This window comes from Chlorocebus sabaeus, chromosome 21 (genome assembly GCF_047675955.1).
Source record: "Chlorocebus sabaeus isolate Y175 chromosome 21, mChlSab1.0.hap1, whole genome shotgun sequence".
Lineage (NCBI taxonomy): Eukaryota > Metazoa > Chordata > Mammalia > Primates > Cercopithecidae > Chlorocebus > Chlorocebus sabaeus.
The window spans coordinates 70,673,556-70,691,394 of NC_132924.1; the positions used below are offsets into that span (position 1 = coordinate 70,673,556).

At 36.3% G+C, this 17,839-nt stretch overlaps 1 protein-coding gene across 7 annotated transcripts in view; it reads left to right on the forward strand.

Moving 5' to 3' along the window:
• The window catches only part of CACNA2D1 (calcium voltage-gated channel auxiliary subunit alpha2delta 1), a 498,706-nt gene that overhangs the window by 158,110 nt on the left and 322,757 nt on the right, over window positions 1–17,839 (forward strand). The window lies entirely within an intron of this gene.

A 17,839-nucleotide genomic window follows, 5' to 3' on the forward strand; every position in this document is an offset into this window, starting at 1 on the left:
AGAGCGAAGAAGTCTCTTGCAGCATGAAGCCATCCAGAAGCTTATGGCCGTGACCACCATTGAGAAGAGGAGGAGGGCAAGGGGAACTCCAGGGAAGAGGGGAATCAGAGAGGAGGCTTACATGTCTATGTGCAGTCATTAAGCAGCACTGGGTGAGGGGTGATTGTGTATCAACGAGCTCTGCAAGGCAGCAGGGCCTTGGGATTTTCATCGCCCAGAGCTTATTTGATCTATTGCTAGTAGATGTGGGTGGAGTTTTAAGGAATACACAAAGGAGGCAGTCTGCTGCGTGGCTAAAAATCTGTTTATTGGGGCTATTAAAAAGAATAGTGGATGTGTAAAAATTTAAGTTTTGTTAACTTCTGAAGGGTTGGACCTCTCAGGGTCTTATATATGTTACAAAGACAACCCAAGCCACATATATACTGTTGCTATGGCCTGAATGTTGATGTTTCTCCACAATTCCTATGTTGGAACTTAACCCTCAAGGTGATGGTATTATGAGGTGAGGCCTCCTGGAGGTAATAAGATCATAAGGACTCTGCTCTCCTGGATGCCATTAGCGCCATATAGAAGAGCTTGAAGGAGAAAGTTTACCCTCCTTGCTCTTCTCCTCCTCCTGCCATGTGAGAACTCAGCAACTAGGCGCCATCTTTGAAGCAGAGAGCGAGCCCTCATCAGACGCTGAATGGACTGGTGCCTTGGTCTTGAACTTCCCAGCCTTCAGAACTGAGAAATAAATTTCTTTGTTTATAAATGACTCAATCTAGGGTATTTTGTTACAGCAGCCTGAATGGACTAAGACAACTGTATTAACCCTCACAACAAGAGGGAAAATGGCAAATACCTGGGCAGACTCCAGTGACTTTTTAATGTATCAATTAAACCTCAAAGCCAAGTTTCTACATTAGCCTGCATGATCTCGCCCTTGGAGATACAAGATATGTGATGCTAATATTTATTTCAGTTTGCTTGTGTCTTTTATTTTTAAATTTGTGTAGATTTGTCAATCTTTTTCTTTATAGCTTTTTTCTTTTTTTTTTCCTTTTTTTTTTTTTTTCTGGGAGAGGGCTCTTATGTTGCCCAGGCTGGAGTACAGTGGCGATCATAGCACAGTAGAGTCTGTAACTCCTGCCTCAAGTGATCTTCCTGCCTCAGCCTCTCTAGTGTCTGGGACTACAGGTGCATGCCACCACACCCAGTTCTTTGTAGTTTCTATCTTCGAAGTTTTGCTTAAACAGACCATCTCTAACTTGAACTATTTCCTTTTCTTTTAGTTTATCCTTTCATTACTTTTCTAATTTATTTCCTCTCATGTTTAACCTCTTAATCTATATGAATGGGCTTACATACTGCAAGGTGGGCATCTTTTTATTTTTCTTTACAAATAGTTAAGTGATCATTCTAGAATCATGTTCTCATTTATTTAAAAAGGTATATATCTGCTAATTTGTTTCTAGATGTTCAGTTCTGTTTCATTAGTTTTTGCGTTATTGTACTAGTTACATGCATTAATGCTATTTTTCCCTTACTGTGCAATTTAATGTCCGAAAGTCCATGTGTGACCTTATCTTATTTAAAAAATAGAGATTATTTATGGTGATTGTTAATAAAGTTTTATAAGAATCTTCCTCTTACTGTCTTCTTCCAAGACCATATCATTTTTACTCCTAATTCCTTAGAAGCTTGCTCTCCATATTCACAGATACCATTCGCTTAGAAGTCTCCATTAATGTTTTCATCTCCATATGAAATTGCTTGTTAGGAACTCTATCAACACTTATGCTATTTGATTGTATATTTTAACACTTGAATAAATATCCCTTTTTGTAAATTTTAAAGTTCTATAAAATCATAAGCTATTTAGATGCTGGATCCTTCCTGGCTTATCTTTTCATTATTCGTCCTACCCAGCCTTGCATATAGTAAGCATTGAGTTGTCTTCTTCTAATATTAGAAGGAAACTTTGTGGAAGAAAACTTTGTAAATGTCTCATAAAACAACAAGTTGAGAAAGATCAGGTTGAATTCTGGAACACAGAATGGAAAAGATTGGTACACTATTTTCTGAAATTAATTTTTTTTAACTTCAATTTTTTTTTAATAGCCACAATTAGATTGGTATTCTTCAGGGAAGGTCTAATATGGTCAAAACACAATTGTAGTAGCAGTTTTCTTATAATACATTGTAAGGAGTGTGGGAAACAAAATCTGTCTCTTGATTCAGCTGTTTAAATGAAGGTTCTTTTATAAAGTTAAAAATATCTGAAAAATTCTGAATGCATAGTCACCATTGCCATGGCATTACCAGTTTTATTTAATTTGATCCTTATATTGGGGAAATTGCAGCGTTTAAATTTGTAATGTATTGTAGGAATGTACATGATATACCTGAGATGCCCCTTCCCACACCCTCTCTGCCACATACACATAAAATAAATTTGAACTAAAGGAAAAAAAATCAGAAATATCCTCAAGTATATCTTCTTACTTAGGAATCCATTTTATTGTTTTGGATATTTTTATAGATAACCTTCTGTGATTTTCCGCCCATTTTACAATTTTATTTACACAACACTTTGTTTAATAAAATGGAATTATGAAAACATTATTTTATTTGTTGGCAGTATAGGAACTAGTTATAAATATAAGAAAATAGGATAGTTACTTAGGTTAAGTATACTGGGAAATCAGACATGCCCTCCTTCTGCTAAGAGTTTTTCTCACGAATCCTGCTAACCTTTCCGCCCACAACTCTTACCTGTCTCACAAGGGTCAATCCGTGGGTCAGGAAGCATCAGTTAACCCTCACACAGATTTTTCTCCCTGGAACTTGTTGGGAGCATGCTGGGTATTTTCAATTCAGATATTCCCCAACTTCCCTAGATCACTCTGGATCTGAACATAACGGCAACAACAGATTAGATTTATTTTTATTTTATATTTTGGAGACAGAGTCTGGCTTTCCTGCCTCAACCTCCCAAGTAGCTGGGATTACAGGCATGTACCACCATGCCCGACTAATTTGTATTTTTAGTAGAGAAGGGGTTTCACCATGTTGACCAGGCTGGTCTTGAACTCCTGACCTCAAGTGATCCACCCACCTCAGCCTCCCAAAATGCTGGGATTACAGGCGTGAGCCACCATGTCCGACCAATGGTCAACAGATTAGATTTAGCTTTGGCACGTGGAGTTTTTTTCTTTTTTCTTCTTTTGCTTTGTTTTCTTGATATTTTCAATATTATGAAAGATTTTAGAAATTGCTATCATGAAAAAAATCCTAAATTATTGCAGGATGTATGACATTACATTTATAAGGGGAATTGCCAATTGTAGAATGGAATCAGGGAGTTTTAAATAAACATAATATTTTAAATTTATAAATTATTTTAACTATTAAATGAAAGTTTATGACATGTACATTTGATATTTTTATTCATACTTATATTTAACATATTGATATACAATCTATAAAAATAGCATCTTTATCATATCCCACTATATACTTACAGTGTTTTGAACTATTTTTTAATAGAGATATTTGTGCAGATAAAATGAAAGGCAAGTCACAACTCTGAATTTTATAAATAGTCCATATTATAGAGGACAGAAAACTTTTTGGTATAATGTTGCTTTTTAATCTACATGAAACTCCATATAATTGAGTATATTCACTTTCTAAGGTATGGCAATTAGTAGGTAAGAATTTAGGTGAAAAAGTTATGTCTCCACATTGTCTTGTGTAGTGGACATTGTGTCTCTTTTTTTTGTTTTTGTTTTTTGTTTTTATTTTTTGTTTTTTTGAGACGGAGTCTCCCTCTGTTGCCCAGGCTGGAGTGCAGTGGCACGATCTCGGCTCACTGTAAGCTCCACCTCCTGGGTTCACGCCGTTTTCCTGGCTCAGCCTCCTGAGTAGCTGGGACTACATGCACAGTCCTGTGGCTCTCTCTTGAACAGTGAGTTCACCCATCTCCTTTGTGTAGCATCCATCTGGTATGGATGACACTGACCAGTTACTGACATGGGATTTTGTCTCTTGACACAATGACTGGTTCTTGTAAAACCCAATATTAAGTTGATTAACACATGGTCTTCTGTTGTCTAGAAAAACTGGTTCAAGGGTAGTCTTATCAGTGCAAAGCTCAAGTATCTTCAGTAGTGGTATGAGGAAGAAAAATCTCTTTTCCACTGGCCCCAAACCAGACTCTCCTGAGAACAAGAGGAGCCTTTAAATTATGGAGCACTTGATTAGTTGATGCTTATGTGGAGGTAGTCAGTCAACTAACACTGAATCACACTTTACATCTGAACTTCCTTGTTCTCCAGTTTAGTAAATTCCTTAATAATCAGACCAATTTGAGTTGGATTTTCAGTTACTTGCAGCTAAAGGAAACCCAAATGACATACCTGCTGCTGTGGAAATGCGCTAAAATGGATTCCAAATCAGGAGCCTAAATTTGCATCTTCGCTCTTCATTTACTTGCAGTTTGACTTCAGACAAGTAAATAATTTCCAGGCGGGCGTTGGTACATGTGCCTATAGTCCCAGCTACACAGGAGGTTGAGGTGGGAGGATCACTGGAGCCCAAGAGTTCAAGGCGGCAGTGAGCTATGATCATACCACTGCATTCCAGCCTGGGCAACAAAGAAAACTCTATCTCTAAAAATAAAATTAATAATTAATAAGGTTTCTATGTAAAAGTCGTAGACGAGATTACATACAAAGCTTATAACGCTATAATTCTAGAATCCTGTGATCCTAAATTGGTTTCTAAATTTAAAAAATGTAAATTTCATGTATTGGTGAAGATCGTTAGCTTCTTTCACAGCTGGACTAGAGCTTGGGAGTAGGACAGGCCTGTGTACTCTTCAGGATATATTAAGATGGCACACATCAAAGTTTCATTTGGGAAGATATTAGCATAAACAAAAAATGCCACAGAACTCTTTTGTTAAATACTTGAGCCTCTTGTTGTGTCCTTCTGAGCTCTTTTGTCCTGGAATTCTGAAAATTATAATTTTGTCACTGACAAAAGTACTCTCTGTCATATGTAATATATATGTACATGTACATGAGCATGCACATATACTATTTTTACATTTTAAACGTCTTGAAATGGAAACTAGCCAAAACTAACAATAAAAAATATCATACAAGTAACATGTATTTTCACTTATGATTCAAAATAAAATACATTGTTCAGTTAAAAATTAATATATTTTTAGTGCTGCTTCTTTTTGATTCACAAGATTTACTTTAAATAAATCAATACCAGGTTTTTAAAAAGTGTTTTGTTTGTTTCATGTCACTTAGAAAATAGCATGCAATTATATCATTTTTGTATTGTTACAGATATTTAGGTCCAATTACTTCTGATCACTTAAGCTGTGAACAGAGAGACCAGATTGTGTGAAAATTACCTGGACTAAGTTGAGTCTTGTCATAAGACACAATCTAATTACATTTTAGTTTAAAAAAATGATTCTAAAGCTATAGAGTACAAATAATAAGCAGTATATATACTTATTATGATTTTATTCAGGGAGACCTAATCTTTTCAAATCTTAACAACGGATCAGTTTTTAAAAGGAACTATTAAAGGAGCAGTAGGTTATGGGAACCTGGCAGTCTAAGGAGAGAGCAATTACGAAAAGTTAGGTTAGAAGAGGAGAGTGGATATTATCTAAGGAATCTGTTTAGTTTTAGTCCCATATAGATTTATCTGCATTGAGGTGAATATAAACTTGGGGAAGAGGTCTTTGTCACTGAGATTTAGAAGTGTTAATGGTCGATGATGAAGAAACGCCCTAGAGAAAATATTATTAGCCAGTTGTTTTGGATTATAACAAGTATAGACTGGTTGACAATCAGATTCTATAGATGGCCTCTTAATTTGCAAAATATGTCTTTCCCTAAAATTTGAATTGCCAACTTTTCAGAAGTGGGCTATACCACTTATAATAACTTCAGATAGATAGATAGATAGATAGATAGATAGATAGATAGATAGATAGATAAGTAAATTCCAGTTATTAATGGTAATGGGTGCATTGCAGCCTGAAATAGAGGAGGGGCGGAAAGAACCCTCTACGTACTTCTCCAGAACATATTCATTTCAGTTTATTGCACATCTGAACCTATGAGTCATAATGGAATTACCTTAACAAGAAAATTATATTTTTTCTCCAAATACTGACCATGTAGTTGGCCTGCAAAATACAGTGAAATTTTCATGGAAGAGAAAACCTTGGCACTGACTTTTCTTCGTAGTGTCCCTGGATGAAATGCTGGGATGGGTGGCTGAGGGAAGGTTGGAAGCTTTAAGGAAGCCAGAAGCTGAAAGACAAGTCACGTGGTTTTGCTTAGGTTCCTAGAAGCCTTTGAAACTACTGAAAACCAACTTATGTGTTCTGTTGACGTTTAGACAGGAGTGTCTGTGCTGGTCAAGTAGACTCTTACATATGCTTGCATTTTAAGTCTGACCCCTCTGTATCTGCTTTGATGCCATTAAGGTTTAACTTAAAATTTGGATCCTCTATTCAAATAAAACTAATAGCACTAAAAATGTGGGGATTCAATTACAATCTTGTAGGTCATTGTTAATTTCTGTTTGAATTGTTGTATTTCTTACTCCAAAGAAATAAAAGAAGAGGGTTCATGAGTTTTATCACAAACTTGGTAACTATTTTTGGAACTTATCATATCCACTGAAGATTGGAAGTTTCTTAAGTTTCTTTTTGTCAGGAAGATGTGTAATTTTTTTTTTTTTTTTTTTTTTTTTTGAGACAGAGTCTCACTCTATCTCTCAGGCTGGAGTGCAGTGGCATGAACTCAGCTGATTGCAGCCTCTGCCTCCTGGGTTCAAGCGATTCTCCTGCCTCAGCCTTCTGAGTAGCTGAGATCCAGCTAAGTTTTGTATTTTTATTACTTACGGGGTTTTGCCATGTTGGCCAGGCTGTTCTCGAACTCCTGACCTCAAGTGATCTGCCTGATTTGGCCTCCCAAAGTGCTGGGATTACAGGCATGAGCCACTGTCCCCGGTCAGGAAGATGTGTAATTTTATTTGTTGATATAAGTATATTAGGTAATGAGTGATGTTTCAAATAAATAATAAATTGTATTAACATAAGAAGTTGATAGATACAATCTTCTACTTTTGTATGTGATTCATACCACAAGTTGAATAAATGAAGATTAACATACATGTTAAAGGAGGGAGGAGCCTTGCTGTCAGACAGCTAAAAATTTTAAAAATCAGTTATAGGCCGGTGTGGTGACTCACACCTGTACTCCTAGCACTCTGGGAGGCCAAGGTGGGTGGATCACTTGAGGTCAGGAATTCAAGGACCAACCTGGCCCACATGGTGAAATCCCGTCTATATTAAAAATACAAAAATTAGTTCAGTGTGGTGGTGCGTGCCTGTGGTCCAAGCTACTTGGGAGGCTAAGGCAGAAGAATTGCTTGAACCCGGGAGGTGGAGGTTGCTGCGAGTCAAGATCGCACCACTGCACTACAGCCTGAGCAACAGGGTGAGACTCCATCTCAAAAAAAATAAAAGTAAAAAATAAAAATATTAAATATGTATTTTTTGTGTGTGTGTGTGTGTGTGTGTGTGTATCCTCACACAACCAGTTGAGGTTGAAGATAGACTGATGTTTTAGGTCAAATTTCTATCATTGTATCAACTCTACTAAGGCAATCACATTTATGTTTTTTTTCCAAGTACCAGCAATTTTGCTTTTCCAATCCATAACCATTGTTGTATAAGATAAAAAAGGGGGCTGGATGCAGTGGCTTACACCTGTAACTCCAATACTTTGGGAAGCTGAGGTGGGAAGATCACAAGGTCAGGAGTTTGAGACCAGTCTGGCCAATAAGGTGAAACCCTGTCTGTACTGAAAATACAAAAGTTAGCTGAGCATGGTGGCAGGTGCCTGTAGTTCCAGCTACTCGGGGGCTGAGGCAGGAGAATTGCTTGAATTTGGGAGGCGGAGGTTGCAATGAGCCGAGATTGTGCCACTGCACTACAGCCTGGGTGACAGAGTGAGACTCTGTCTCAAAAAGAGAAAAAAAAAAGCAAAATGCAGTTAAATATTCAAATATTCAAATACAGAGTTAGACTGACACTACTACTATACAGATAAATGTGAAAAGTCTGTCCAACAGAACCATTGTATCTTAGCTGATAGCATGTTGAACGATCTCTAAATGGTCAAACATAAACTGATGTTAAAAAAGGAGAGATGGAGGCCGGGCAGGGTGGCTCACACCTGTAATCCCGGCACTTTGGGAGGCCGAGGCGGGCAGATCATGAAGTCAAGAGATTGAGACCATCCTGGCCAATATGGTGAAACCCTGTCTCTTCTAAAAGTACAAAAATTAGCTGGGCGTGGTGGTGCTTGCCTGTAGTCCCAGCTACTCGGGAGGGTGAGGCAGGAGAATTGCTTGAACCCAGGAGGCAAAGGTTGCAGTGAGCTGAGATTGCACCACTGTACTCCAGCCTGGCGACAGAATGAGTCTCCGTCTCAAAAAAATAAAATAAAATAAAAATAAAGGGGGGGGGAAGATGTATGTCATTGTGTCTATCAAAGTACCCACTACTAGAAAGTTGTCCCAGTAAGTGTTTATGGTTTCAAATAATAGAGTGACAAACTGACTTAAACAGCAGACATATTTATTGAAAGAATAATACGTTGGCTAATTCACAGAATTAAGAACTAAAGTTAAAATCACATTAAGAGCCAGGCTGGGGAGGACACTCTTGCCACCATCCCTGAACAGAAACATCATAGTTTACATTGCTACCTGGAGCTACTATTTCTGCCCCTAAAACAAACTGGCTATTGCTGCCCCGATGTTGCTGCCATGGCCAGGGTGGCTCTGTCACTATCCTTGCTTCTCTAGGTCATTAGTTGAGGATTAAAAACCCAAGGCAGGTCCATATCTGATTGGCTAAATGAAACTGTTTGGCCAAGTCCCAGGTGCAAAGGAGGCAGGGAAAACAATTTTTTGATTTCTCTACTTGGATGTGAACATTGACATTCAGCATAGTGTATATCTTGGGAAATTCTCCAGACATAGAAAGATATTTTAACATACAACAACAAATAAATAAAACCATGACAAACGTCCACCATAAAATTTATCTAACTGCAATTAAGTACTTCTTGATACTATCTCCAAACACTCTTCTGCAGAAACCTGATTGCTCTAATCAGCCAAATTAAGTAGACTCAACTCAGTTAAAGAATGAGATAAAGGAAAAGTACCTGCCTATTGGTTTGCTTGTCAAGAAATGATAATAGTTAAGTAATTATTTACTTGGTGTAGATGTAAATTAGATGGTGAGAGTGGAGACCGTGGAATGATATGTCCTTTATGGTGGAATATTTTAAATAAACGGCAGTTCAAAAGTCCATGTTGGTCTGCCCTACTCACTCTTTAAGAGACTATTATGTTTCATGAGAAAATAATTAACTATATTGTCTGTCCAAGAGCAAATATAATATCTAAAAACAATTATTTAGTGCTTACTGTGTGCATGCCATTGCAGTGTTGCTTATAAGATAAACATTTTGATATCTGAGCACTGCCACTCTTTGCCTTCCTGCGCGTATTGCTTTTAATCAGCTTGGCAGGATGAAGTGTTGCTTGTGGAAAGTAATTACAGGTTTTCAGTGGAAATGACAGTGTAAAACCAGATAGATGGTGTTTGTCATGCTGGAGAGTATACTAAAAGCATACACAAACTCTGGGCTCTCTGCAGAAAGACCCCTTCCAGAGATAATGATAGATCTGCTTTTGGGACTGATAGAATCAGAGAGCAATCTGATAGGGGGTTTCACATTCACCTTGGGTGAACAGCTGTGGTATCTATTCAAGAAGATCAGAGAAGTTAAAAAGAAAGTGTTAAATAATGGGCAAGCACTGCTGGGCACATGCTCTGAGATGGATCTGAATTTTAAAAAGGAGTTATAAAAGGAGGAGTGGTACTGAAATTCTGAATACTTGGGAAAACAGTTCAAATGTGGTATTGTTTCCAGTTCTTTTTAGGGAACTACGTGACAGAGGCAAGGATCTTGCTGTAGGTTCTAAGTAAATTTTGATCTTTAATTGAAGTGATAAATTTATGCTGTGATTTAATTGGCATCACTGGATAGCTGGCTGCTTGATGGAAAAAGCTGTGCATTGTACAGCAGTCTGTATATTTCATATCAGATTTACTTAGTGCTTGCATATGAGATTGGTTCATGAGCAAATTATTTTCACTCAGTATACTTTTGTTGCTACATGCTTTAGGTCATACTGTGTGACCTTGCAGGTAATAAAATTTGGCTTGTTTTATTTTATTCCTTTCAGTTATGTCATTTTTATGAATGCATGGAACAAAATGTATTGACCATTATTCATTCATTCATTCATTCATTCATTCATTCATTCATAAATACCTGTATTGAACACGTATTTATTTATTGGGTACTTAATGTATGTCAGACACTGATTTAGGAGCTAGAACCAACAAAAAAATAATTGCCTCCCCTCATAGAGTTTGTAATATAGTATTCTTTTGAGTGTGGAAGTGTATTGTATTCATATGAGACCCTGTACATTGTTCAATATAGATATGGTGCTTCCCATATTGCTTTCCCCTTTTTGCACTTAAATAAGGATAACCTAACAGTGATTGACTCAGTGAATGAGAAAACATTACTGATTAGAAATGTAAGAAGAAAACTTGGAGTGTGCAGTGTCTATAACCCAAGAGTGGAGACAGTGTAAAGAATATGTGATGGTCAGCAACTTAAATGAAGCATTCACTCTAGGATTCATTTATTAAGAAAACATTTCATGAATTTTTGCTATTTCTAGGATCTAGGGATACAGTAGTTACCAAGACAGGCAAGTTTCCAGATAGTAATTTTATGTTTACAAAGTAAAGTAAATATGCAATAAAGAAAATAATAGATTTTTATAGTATAAAAGTACTGTGAAGATTGGAAATCTGGGGAACATAGTTTTTAATGTATTGCCAAGGCAGGCTACTTTGAATTTGGTGGTCAAAATATCCTATCAATAACTGGAGAGGAAGATACAGTGGTGAAAGGAGCCATGAGCAGATGTGAAAATGCCATTCTGGGAAGAAGGAGGGGTTAGTGCGTAGGCTCTATGACAGAAGGAGCTGTTTGTGTTCTAAGATCAGGAGGACCACTGTGATTGGAGCTTAATGAGCAAGTGCAAGAGTATATAAGGAGAATTCAGAGGGTCAAATGACATATGGTCTTGTAGAAGAGCAGTCACAATGTGTTATAATGACTGAGATTATTTCTTCAGTAGAAAAATTACATTCTCATTGTTAAGAAACTGATAATATGAGTAAGTACAAAGTGAAAAATAAAGCATATTCTTAATTCTACACCTAGGTATAAATATTATCAACATTAAGAAGCTTTTATTTTCATTCTTCTTTCTTTTCTTTTATACTCATGTGCACCTGTATGCAGGTGCAAATACATGTGCACACTTATGCATGCATACGCACACAACTTTTATTAAATTGGAATTATACCCTTCATTTGCAATTAATATATTCAGAATGTTTTTCCTATTTCATCAAATATAAAAATGAAATAAAATAATACAGGCATGGTAGGACACTCTTGTGGTCAAAGCTACTTGGGCAGCTGAGGCAGGAGGATCACTTGAGGCCAGGAATTCAAGGCCTCAGCGTGCTATGATCACATCTGTGAATACCTACAGCCCAGGCAACATAGCAAGATCCTGTTTCTAAAAATAATAATAAAATATAAAATGTTATAGATAAGATATACCATAATACATAATAAATAATATATAAAATAGAATCATAATGGCAACATCATATGTATATGCCAGTACCTATGACTAATTTAGAACTCCAGTTTTTAATACCACAAATATCAATCTTGTAAACATTTTTATATAGAAATATATGTAGAAATTTCTTATTTCCTTAGCATAAATTCTCAAAGTTAAACTATATCAAAAGGTATGTTATTATTATTTAAAAACTATGAATAGAGCTTGCCAGATTATTCAGCTGGAATTTTTTAGGAGTTTATGATAGCGTGTTTCTATCTCCTCTTCAACATTGGATATTATTTTTTTAGGCAATGAAGTTGATAGATTATTTTTTTATTTAACTTTATTTTGTGATTTTATTTAGAACATATCAAACTTGTTTATTAGATAGTAGTATTAGTTCTTTATTGCTACATTTCCTTATTGCTACATATGATGGATTACCTCAAAACAAAGTGGCTTAAAGTAACAAACATTTCTCATCTCATAGTTTCCGTGGGTCAGGAAATTAGGAGTGGCTTACCTGGGTGAATCTTCCTCATGGTTTCTTAGGTGGTGCTTCTCTGATGGCTTGCCTGGTGCTGCAAAATCTACTTTTTAAATTTTGACTGTGCACATTTTTTTTTTTTTGAAATGAAGAAAAACAATGTTATTTATAATAGCAACAAACAGAAACATTCAGAAATAAGTTTACCAAAAGAAGTACTAGGATATTACACTGATTTTTTTTTTTTCTTGGTAGTACCTTTATTCTTTTGTTTTCAGAAGATCCACTTTTAAGGTGGTTTGTTTACATGGCTATTGTCAGGAGACTTCAGTTTCTTGCCACTTGGGCTTCTTTCCACATGGTCTGACCATGGTAGCTGACTTCCCAAACAGTGAGCAATTCAAGAAAGCACAAGGAGGGATTCACATTGCCCTTTACAACCTAGTCTCTTACGTTGGGTGCTATCCTTTCTACTTTATGCTATTTGTGAGAAGTGAGGTGCTATATCCAGCCGACCACTTGAAGGAAGATGTATCAAAAAATTTGTAGACATATTTTTAAGCCACGACAGTAATTTTTTCCAACTTCTCACTGACATATTAGAGGGTGTTGAACACATTACTGCAACTATTATTACTATTGGATGACTGATGCCACCACTGGACTACCTTTAGTACAAAAATTCCTCAATAAGGACTATTTTACATTTTTGTCATATATCCCAATACTCTTGCTGTCAAAATTCTTCCTTTCTAAAAGCTGTAATGCTACAATTTAGATTCTATTTATGTTTTATAGAATATCTGTCTTTTAGAGATTATATTGAGAGAAAAAAATCTGTCAGAAGTTTTCTCTCATAAATTAATCATTTTGGGTTTCGGCTTAATTGAGCTTTGACTTCTGTAAATTTATTTTTCCTTTATTTTAGTACTGTTTGGATTGCTAGTCCATTATCTACTGTCTAGGATTATAAATATTTTTTATTTTGAAAAAGTTGACATAGATTCAGGAAAGAAGAAAGTGATTATTAGAGTGTTCCATTGTAATTAGCTGCTTTCCTGGTCTAGCCATTCATCCATCATCTACTGTCTATGATTATAAATATTATTTATTTTGAAAAAGTTGAAATTGATTCAGGAAAGAAAAAAAATGATGATTTGAGTTTTCCATTGTAATTAGCTGCTTTGCTGGTCTAGCCATTTACCTTACTCTTGATGCCTGTTTATCTCCTTGGCTCTAATTAATAACTGCATCTAAAGCTTATGTTTTTCTAAACTTCCAAATGGAAATAATACAATAATGTACTACTTGTCATACATAAAATGGATAATATATATACTCAAAAATATGGCATGATGGTTATTGCTTTGTTAGTGGTGGTGGTTTTGATGATAGAGAATCACAATCAATAAATTAGAAATTAGCAAGCATGTGTGAAATCTAACCAGTGATAATGGGTTCACTTGTGGATGGTAGAAAATGAATAAAATTATAATTAAAATCTTTCTGTTTTAATGAAATAACTATATATACTTAGATGATGAAGATAAAATTTGATAAAGAATCAAGAGAATTTATTCATTTACTGCATGTAGGGGAGAAATAATAAAAATGAATGACTCAGGTTTTCAGATTGAATGACTGTGTGCATCATGGTATTTGGACTAGAGAGGATCTAGGTTCTAGAGAAAGTGGTACTTTCCTTTTCTAAATGATGAATTTGAGGTGATGGTAGGCTCTATTGCTGTAGCTGTCGAACAGCAAATGGAATTAGAAGATTGACACTTCTGAGAGAGAGGATGGTAGTGGATGTGTACTTTCATTTAGGTGATAGTTGACATGAAAAAAGCAAGAGCAGAGGTTTGAATCTGGGGTTAAAACACTGTATTTATAGAGTGGAAGAATGAAATAGAGCCAGAGTCTCACGGGAATTATGACATTCATTTGTCATCTGATGCAGCACAGGAAGGAGTTTGGATAAAGAAGTAATTTGTTGTTAAATAAAGAATACAGTTCAAGAAAGATGATTATGGAGAAAATACAGTTAGTTTGAAATGGGACTTAAGAGTAGTTAGACAAAGGCCATAATGAAATAAGTTAAATAATGAGTGAAACCCAAAGAAGTGGTTAATGGGAGTTTAGTAATGACGACTTTGAAAGAGTCTGTGTAGAATTCACAACTTAAAAAAGAAGATTTAAAATGTGGATAGAAGAGAGGAGCTAGTATATGGAGAAACCGGAACTTAAATACATTAGATGTGTGGATATCCATTTCACCAAAACCATTTTGGAAAATTCTTTGGCAGTATCTACCATACAATCCAGCAATTCCTAGGGTATTTCCAACAGAAATGAGTACATGTTTCCCATCAGATACACATTTTTATTCACAATAGTCCTTAACTGGAAACAACATAAATGTCCTTTAAAGAAAGATTGGATAAATGAACCGAGGTATATACATACATAGAAAACTGCACAGCAATAAAAAGAACAAAATACTGCTGTGCACAGCAACAATTACATATCTCACAACTATAGTGATGGGCCAAAGAGGCCAGATGGAGAAGACTACATGTTATAGGATTCAATATATATGAAGTAAAGGAGTAAGTAAATTAGCCCAAACTAATTTATAGTAATAGAAGTCACAACAATAGCTACCTTTTGGGTTTGGGGAATAGCCAATGACTCAAGAGCATGAAGATGTGTGGATAAATACTAAAAAAGCAAAACCAAGAACAAAGCATTAACAGTGCATGTCAGAAATCGCTGAGGAGGTAACAGCTCAAGAATTTAGTTGGATAGAAAGCCAAGTTATGGGCCTATAAAGTGAGAATTCAAGATATGGAAACCAGAAGGGCAGAACAGTGATGCAGAACTATATAACAGAATAAGGCATTGGCGCCTTTCTTGTTTGTTCTTTGTATCCTAGATGCCTCAGCCTCCAATGGTGCTTGCTATTCCAACACAGAAAAACATTTGAGTGATTTTAGAGATGGTTTTTTTGTGAATATGTCAGTAAAGTTTGTGGTGACTGTTGATAACACCGTTCATCCACTGAGGCACTTTAATAATAACAAAAGTGAATTGGAGCTTGAAAAAATCCCTGTGACATTGGAAGAGGAGAGAATGTAAATGAAGGGATTAATTCTTGTCTGCCACTTTCTTGCTGGTGTTGCTGATGCCTCAATCATTCGCTCAGAAAATATTTACTAAGTACCTCTTACGTTCCGGACATTAAGCTAGGTACAAAGGATATAGAGTTGAAAGACAGTGTCTGCCTTAAGGACCTCACAGTCCAGTGGGGAAAATTGTCAAATAAACAAGTAATTCCTATAGATGCACAAGTACCACAGAAGCATATAGATGAGTTCCTTGACTCCTTAGGTAAAGAAAATATTCTAGAGAATTTCGGGTGGTACACAATGCAAAGTTATGAAGCATGAAGAAAATGATGAGACATGAGGCTGGAAAAGTAGGTAGAGGTCAGTAATGAAGGGTCTTGTATAGCATCTGCCCTTGGAGTCCTTTACACTTAAGAGTGGGCACACCTGGATTTGAATTCTATGGCTTTTCTGTAAAATGTATGAAAAAAAAGGAGAATAAGATTGGTATTTTTGTAAATTTACATTGGCAGTTCTACGGGGTGTATGAGTCACAGGGGTTCAAAATCAGATGCAGGAAGCTACCAAGGAGACTATTGCAGAAATTCAGGATGGTGCAGATAGCTTAAAGGGAAACAGTTCTGCAAATAGAGGCGATGGGAGATACAGGAAAGAGGGACTATGTGTAGGTCTTGTTGCGTCGCTGAAGGTGAGCATTGATAGAAAAGAAGACGTCTAGGTTTCAGGTTTGCATAACCAAGAAAGAGTATACAAGAGGGGCATCAACTTTCTTTTTAAAACTGTTTGCACTTGCTGTCCATTTTTCTATGCCATTTCGTCATCTGCTCCTGCTCTGGCCAGAACCACTGTCTTTTCAATTTCCTGTTGCCAGCCTCTCTTGTACATCGGGAGCTCTGGATTAAAGCTTCCCAGCCACCCTTTGCTTCCTTATCTTTTTCCTGTCTTATGCTATTTAGCAACCTTTTTGGATTTACTGTCTTGGAAAGGCTTCTTGTCATTGTATTCTATTCAACATTCTTAATTGTGTCTTATTTTTTTGGTCTCAGGTGTCTCTCAAATTCTCTTTCCATTCCTACTTTCTCTAGAGCACAATATAGCTTTTCATGCAAGACAGCTTGCTCCACATAGCCCCAATAATTTCTCAACATTTTTCCCAGCCATGGCCCACACATCCCCAATAATTAACTCTTCTGTTTGGATATTTCTGGTTTTGGTTGAATAAGAAGAAGTGAAGAGAAGAAAAAAAAAAGTAGTTGGAGGGAGAGTGAATGACTTGGTTGCCCCAATAAATTTTTGTAATTAAATAAACATTAAACAGTATGTTTCAGGCTCTTTCCATAATACCTTTGCTGGCTGTTTTATTTACTTTCCTAAAATAACCTTTAAAGGTTAATATCATACCTGTGATATATTATGCCCAGTTAAATGTTTACTGAGTATTTAATATTGAAACATTGTCGTAGACATTTACTGTGGAATTTCCTTTAAAAAAGACACATTTTAACTTTGATGCAATTATTGCACTGTGTTATCTGAACAATTTTAATTTTTCTAAACTCCACTTCTATTTCACAAATGCTTTTGTGTAAAAGGATAAAATCAAAACGCTATGCCAAACAGATTTTTCTTCTGCCTATGTAAAATATTTAAGTAACTTAATTTACCAAAAGTAGTAAAATAACTGTTAATTTTTTTTTTTATTTTTGTTGTCCAAATAGGCAGCTTGTAGAGTCTGCAGGTTTTTTGTTTTGTTTTGTTTTTGAGACAGAGTCTCGCTCTGTCACCCAGGCTGGAGTGCAGTGGCACGATCTCGGCTTACTGCAAGCTCTGCCTTCTGGGTTCACACCATTCTCCTGCCTCAGCCTCCCGAGTAGCTGGGACTACAGGCGACCGCCACCATGCCTGGCTAATTTTTTTTGTATTTTTAGTAGAGACAGGGTTTCACCGTGTTAGCCAGGATGGTCTCGATCTCCTGACCTCGTGATCTGCCTGCCTTGGTCTCCCAAAGTGCTGGGATTACAGGAGCCACCGCACCTGGCCGAGTCTGTAGGTTTAAGGGCTTTCAAAAGCTTTCATTTCTTCAATTCAGGAAGACAATCATGGTTGCTGTTGTAAATGAGGAAAAGTATGAGGTGATAGTTAAAAAGGAGGATTCTGTTTAGAACCCTTGGAGTCAGAGAACTTCCAGGCTGATGGGAGAAATAGACGAACACTGAATAATGCTATACAGTAATACCATATTATACAATTAGGTACTACAATTGAAGGTCTTCAGATGAATCGTTAGCAAACAAATTATTCTGAGCTGTTTTCCTGATTTGAATTTCATTTCATTTGGTTCTGAGGCATAAATAATCGTGACATTTATGAACTGTAAGGTTGTATT